Source organism: Selaginella moellendorffii, unplaced genomic scaffold, assembly GCF_000143415.4.
Source record: "Selaginella moellendorffii unplaced genomic scaffold, v1.0 SELMOscaffold_32, whole genome shotgun sequence".
NCBI classification, from domain to species: Eukaryota; Viridiplantae; Streptophyta; class Lycopodiopsida; order Selaginellales; family Selaginellaceae; genus Selaginella; species Selaginella moellendorffii.
The window spans coordinates 308,755-316,179 of NW_003314293.1; positions in this window are offsets into that span (position 1 = coordinate 308,755).

A 7,425-nucleotide genomic window follows, 5' to 3' on the forward strand; every position below is an offset into this window, starting at 1 on the left:
ACTTCCAAGAGTCTGATCATACTCCTTACTCCTGCTTTCAAGGGATAGAATGAATACTCTTTTTCTCAACAAGCTAATTTAGTCAAGAAATGTATAAACCCTATTACAGCAAGAATTATATATACTGCCTACTTATTAGTGCTTGTTACAACAGGAACCATTTGTATTAGTGCTTGTTACAACAGAAACCATTTAGAACATACTCATGAACTTAGTATTCTGGTGTGAGACAATATCCTAAGAAAGTCCATGGTGACAAATGACTTTCAACCAAAACACCTCAGCAACTTGTTTAGCTAAACTGATTGTGGGCCACATTTGTAAAATGATTTACCACCATAAAGATGGAATCATAACCTTGCACTATAAAAGGCCAACAATAAAATCCATAGAAATGCTGCAAAAAGAGGCTGTAATTGATAGTAATGGCAAAAAAAGTCTTACAGTAGCCATAATTTCTACCTTCTTGACTTGACAAACTTGCATTCTTGGATCCATTCCCAAACCTCCCTTTACAAACCCTTCTAGTAAAACCATTGTTGAATAGTAATTGTAATTCCCTTGACTCTTGGATGTCTAGCCAAAAGACTAGAGTGGCATTCTTGAAAAATATCCTTGATGATCAGCACTCAAAATGATCATACCTTTCCTTCGTCATATGTATACTTATCATGAGTGTAGTCCTTAGAATGAAAAGAATGCTAAATTGCTACTAAGTCTTGATTTTATTTATATCCTTCCTAAATTTTGTCAATATATACAGCTAAAAATGCTAGACAAAGAGGATGTTTCTAGTTGCTTAAAGCAATGCAATAAAGCATCAAAATGGATATTACTTTGTTTTGGGCAAAATTCAATTGTGAAGTCCAAATCTTAGAGAATTTTGACCCACCATTATTGTTTCTTGAAGAGATGTTGTTGCTCCAAGATAAATTTGAGACTATAATGGTCAATGCGAAGAATGAAATGTTGAAGCAAAAGATAATGCCACCTCTTTTTGAATTTCCCTTTGCTATATATTCCCCTTGGTTTAGCCCTTTTGCTAAACGTGGACCAAAACCCTATTATGTTCCCCTTTCACAAGTTATCGTTGAAATGCACCTTAATAGCCGCATCCAATACTTCTTTGTAATTGGTCGGGTTCCAATGCATCACCTCGCCGCAAGCCTAGGTTTGCAAGCTTGATATGAAAGCATGGAACATATCCTCCATGACCAGTATCCTCTTTGCCATAAATCCATTCACATACTCTTGAATGGTTTCGGTTTGCTTCAGCCTACTCAGCTCATCCCTTACGTGCAAAGTAGCATTCAGAGGAACGTATATTGCGTGGATCCTCGCCTTCATCATTTCCCAAGTGGCCACCGGTCCTTCATTGGCCTCCGTCGTTCTCCACCAAGACTTGGCATTATCTGAAAAGTATGGTTTTGCACATGGGACCTTTTCCGAACTCGATAACCACAATGCTCGGAAGTAGTCTTCCATATTGTAAAACCAATCCTCCACCAATTTATAGTCATTCACTCTCTTGAAGACCGGTGGGGGCTTTGGTTTGTACTTGGGAACTACTTGAGGAATTGATTCCACTTCGGTCTGTTCGACCTTGTTTGGTTCTACCTCAGTCCCTGCTGAAAGGTCCGCACCTTTTGCGCTACTAACATCCGCAGTCTTTCGCTTTTTCTTCCGCTTCTCGTCACACTTTAGCTTGTGTACGAGAGTCTCTAGCAGGGCATTGGTCTGTGCCAATTGTCCTTCTAGAACGTCCAATTGAGCCTTGGACAATCGAACTTTGCCATCAGACTCCTGTTTAGAAGTTTCCTCACTGGAGTCATCCTCATTCAAGGATTCCTCATCTATAGCCTCTTGTTCGACCGGAGGCTCCAGCTCTGGCGGAGGTTCTGTCTCTACCTTGGTTCGTTTCCGCCCTGCCTTTGTCATCTCCTAGCAATCCGCCTCTATCCTTCACTAGAACTAAGGAAAAGGCTCCGATACCAAATTGTAAGCTTCCCAATTTGCCAGCTTACCTCGTCTATCCGACTGACACTGCTTTGGCTTTTGCTAAGTTCCCTCACCAAGGTTCCCGCCTATTGTATCAGCTCCTACTTGGTCCTACTTGGTTTCAGCTACTCACTACACAAATAATGGAGCATTAACCATCTATCCACAGATTCCCAAATCTCTCCCAATCCCCCTCCCCGGATTAGACTGGACTTAAGGTTCGGCTACACTCCCCACAGGCACAAGCAGCCAAACACACCAAGCCTCCAAGTTCTTAACATCCCTTGATACAATAAGACTTGACATGGGACCCTCTAAATCCCAAGCTTTGGGTGCAACACTTGCTTTGGGACGCTAGGGCGAAACACCGTGGCCTAACGGCTTGGTATGGGTGCCTTTACCCCCCACTTCTATCCCGAAGGGAAGGCCCAAGCCCCTAGGAAGGGCAAGGACCAATGAGCCACAAGGTACTCAAGTGGGGCACCACTCCACATGAGTCGAGAGCACCATAGTTGGTTTCCCTTTTGAGAGTGGGAGCTGCTCTTGAGCACTTCCTTGGGTGGCCCCTTTGGCACCACCCTAGTCCATGCTCACTCCCACCCAAATCCCCTCAGCCCCAATGTCAACCTCAAGTCAGTTTGAAAGCACCACTAAAGAGTTCCTTCAAAAGTAATTCCTAGACCTCACTATCTCTACTATACTTTTAGAACCCTCTACAACCCCCCCCCCCCCTCCTCTAAACCAAACCCTCCTGTTGCAATTCATCCACCATGTAATCAATGATCATTTGCTCCTTGCAACTTATATGTATAGCTGGAGAGTTCATTGCTACTAAATGCAACTCCAACTCTATTCAATACGTAATACCAACCACCTTGCTATTATTGCCCATAATGCACTTAGCAAACATGCTAACATGTCACTTAGCCACTTCTTTAAACTCTAGAGCTATATCTGTAAAAAATATATCTAAAATAGCCTCATCTAATATTGCAGTCTTTGTTCTCATTTGATCCTCTTGAAGACCTAGATCAACTTGCTGGTTGTGGCTTGTTCCCAAGGACTCATGATGCACCACCACTTTCTTTGTTGCTTTCTTCTGGTGCTTTGGCCTCTAAAAAATCAAGTCTCCATTGCTTTCTTCACAATGCTTTTCCACTATCTGTGCACCAAGCCAGAGTTAAAAGCTTGAGCCCTATTGCTTTCTTCACAGTGTGTTGCTACTTTCTTCCCACCCAGCTCAAGCTGCCCACCTAGGCCCTTACTACTTTCTTCATAGTGTTTATCTGCTTTCCTCACACTTGGACCCATGAAATTGCTTTGGAGTGCCCTCAATTCCTGAAGGTATAATAGAAAGGAAATTTGTTGCATGCCTTCGAATAAACCCTAAACTAGCTCCAAAAGTCTTGCATTTTGTGGTACACAAGACATTCCCCACCACCTCATATTAACCATTAACATTGAGATGTAGAAGCTTCTCGTACTTTGGAAAAGGAATGTACCCCCCTTCATTCGACTTGTTGCCCTTCAAAGGTGAAGGAGAGTCTTTAATCTGTGAAGTTGATGGTTATGTCTCTAAATCTCTACAGCATTTACACTCCCAAGACTATATCAACCATTCCCATCTCCATAACATAGAAGGTCTCCACAAAAGAGAATAAATCCATTTGGAAGAACATGTAACAACTCAATCCACGTGAATCATTCCTCCATTGGCAATTGTGACCTCCAAGGGAATATGAGCCAGTTGAGTGGAAATACACAATCTAGACAGTGATTGGTCATTGTTAAAGGAATGAGATGTGCTAGAGTTTACCAAAACAAATACTTATTATTCTTGACTCTAATACACTATAGACCTGTTTTCCCCATGAAGGATGGGAGTGAGATGGTAGCACCTAGAAATGCTCCATCCCTATCTCCTTGAGTTGAAATTTTGCCTTCCCACACAAAGATGTCATACTGGAAATCCAAGTCTTTGAATGCCATTAGAATTAAATCTCCATGGTCATTTACTTGCTCATCAACCTGCCTTGTTGTGTTCCCTATGGTTGTCTTGCACAAGCTTTGCATACCTAACAATGGCCATGCTCCCACTTAGCTCCATAGTCAAAACATTGGCCCAATTTCATGTCTTTTAAGCACTTTGTGAATTGGATGGTGGGACTAAAGAAGGTGCCAACTTAATTGGAGTCAAAGAATTGCCATTGCCTAGTCTGTCCAACCCTTATTCTCTAGAAAGTGTCCTTAGTTGAAGGTGAGGCCACTCTTGGCACAACCAACTTATAGTCTCCCACTCCTTATACTTGAGGTCTATATTCAAAGTTAGTTGCATGGCTTGGTGAACCAATGAAGGTGCCAATTGTGCAATATCAACTCCCATATCACTAAACCAAAGCTGATTCCAAAATGTTGTCAACTCCAAACTTAACTTGTACCCAATTGAATGTTTAGAGAGTTGCATTTTAGGATTGCAGTAGAGGTCACAAAGCTTGTTAAAGGGCAAATCCTGGACTAGACAAAATGAACTCCTTCATGAGCATGACTTTGAATGTTTCCCAATTTGGAAATATTTGTGCACACTCCAGGCTACCATACCACTCTGAGGCTAAGTCTGTGAGATAGTTAGTAATAAGTGGAACTTTCTCCACGTCATGAGGCTCTTGCATGATTAAGTTGCACTTGTGCCTTCTAATCCAGTTGAGTAGTTTATGGCAATCATTCTCCCCACTACATGTCAGTAGTTGACATTTGTCCTTGTTCCATTTGGATGAAGACATGAATGGTGTTCTACCTAGTAGTCCTTGGATCTTGGATGAAAAGGAAGGTGGACTCAGTTCCACAAGATTCTCCATCTTCATCCTAGCCCATAAATCTTTGTACCATGGTCTAAAGTGTTGCTCAAAAAAGAGTTTTGTCCATTCTTCCCACCAATGAGGAATTTTTGGAAAAGCTCTTCCAGTTCTCTATGTCGAAGAAACTAACTGTTGCTCTTCCATTTTGGACTCCAAGATCTATTGCCTTTCAGCCATATCTTGCAAGATCATTGCCCCCTTGCTCTATTTCTCAGCTAGCATGCAAATTTCAGCTTACATGTCACAAAAATTGGCGAAAACTCATTGTTGCTAAAGGAGACTTTGTTCTGCCATGACTTGCATGGTTGATTCCAGCTATTGGAGAACTGCCAATGTGTTGGTCGCATTCTTGTTATTGCTATGCTGTGTACCTAATCATCATCTTCTTGCTCCAACTCTTCATCTTCCATAACTTGCTGCTGTTTTGGGTGCCTAGTTACAAACTTGGCTAGAGGTGATGGTAAAGCCATCCAACCACCAAACCTATTTCTCTAACTCACACAAAGCCATGCTAATAGAAGAAATGGTGATTCTTGGACAAAGTCTGTCCCAATCTATTCAAGGAACTGATTGAAGACAACATCCACTATCATTCCTGGTACAATTATCCCTTTTAGGATCCTCTTCACATGGTGTTGTGTGTTTCATGATGAAAGCCCATTACCCAAAGTAGAAGAAGGCTTAGGGATGAATGCTTCAATACCACTATAGAGATCCAAATAGCTCTCATGAGTTGTAATGAATTGAATCATGAGGAAAGAGATAAGAAGACAAAAAAGAAAGAGGAAGAAGGAAAGAACTGTGATTAAACCCCTAGTTTCCGTCATATGCTTCCTTCCACCTTGCCATACATAATCACTTCATCAGACATACCAGCCTCAAGCTTTGCCTCCGCTTTGCCTCTGCAAATCATGTGAAGGATCAGATATTGTGATTTTGGAATGACCAAATGAATGGCCCTTCATTGTGGTTTATATTTCATAATCCTGCTCAAAAACCAACAAAGAAAAATAAGAAAGTAAAAGACAAAAAAAAAAAGAGATGGATTGCATACTTGGCATAGTGAGATTGGTATATTCTTATATATATAAAGTTAGGGTTGAGATAGACATGGCTTTTCCAAGAGAGGTGTCTCTACACACTAGTCTTGGTGACTGTTTTTCAGTGCCTAGGTGATCTGGGCTGACTTTCCAGCCCCAAATGTACCATTTGTGGCATGCCACAGAGGGAATATGATCATAGGTTTGTTTCCTTTGCAAGAAGGTAAGTTTTTTCTTTCCCTCCTTCATTTTCTCCTCTCTTTTTCTTGTATAAAATCCTTTCCTTATGTTCTGGTAATGAGAAGTTCATCAAGGCCTCTGCCAAGATGGTTTCTTGACACATGGTTTCTAGTCCAGCAAACAAGCACCATGAAGAGACCACTTATCTCCATAGATGAGTTTTTAGTAGCTTTTAAGCAAAAGTTTGTGCCTCTCTACAATTCTTCATATGCTTGGCATGAGCTACAGCATTTACAACAGAGGAAAGGCAATTTGATTGATGAGTATATCAATTGGTTTGAAATGCTACTTAGCCACATTCCAAGTGACTATATGGAGGAGGAAAGGATTACTGGTAGGAGGAATAACTCTAAATTTGTTTACAAGATGGTAAGAAGTGGTTGATGATTCCTTGGAGGAGGAGGCCACACTCTTCCCAAAGATTTGTTTTGTCCATAGTTGATTATACGAGATTGCTACTTCTTAAGTGCACATTCGAATTGATTGGAGTAATAAATATTGTTGGTGCCTTGTTACTTATTCTCAACATATTCATCACTTTGGAAATACATGATATGTCTCTGTCATATCAATCATTTTGGAATCTTATGCCATAAAAAAAAAACATTTAAATTATATCAAGAGATCACCTAGAGTGAGGTCTAGCACATGACCATGGATCAAGGAGAGAGATTGTCTCACATGAGCCATAACTTGGCAAGAGATGAACTGTTGAGCAAATGAGGGCAGCTTCTAGGTCTAGTAGAGATTAATTATTGTGACCAACTAGAGTGAAATTTTCAATGTGCTCTCTTTGCTTATGCTATGTATAATATTTCAATATTTCACTTTGACATAGTCAAAGTGATACCTTCATGGAGGGGTCAAAATTAATATAGGTAGGAAGATTGCTTTTGTTTTAATCAATTTGTAAAATATTGTAACTTGACTAGAGTCTGTATATGGCTGATAAACCAGTCAGATAATTAGAAGTGAAATACTAAAATAATAACTATTATTAGCTTAAATGAACCATAGTTTTTTTTCCATAGTATTTGAATTTTGGTATTAATACTAATGTTTTGATGAGTAAACCAAATTATATTATTTATGATATTATAAATTACTATTATGTATGTATATTTTAGATCACCCATAATTAAGTAACTCGGTATATACTCTAAAAATCAATATAAAAATGAAGCTTAGTGTAAGTACTTATAAAATTACATTTATAAATATATATATATATATATGACTATATTTTATTTAATTTTTAAAAGGAAATCTACATAATAGACTACCATTTAGCA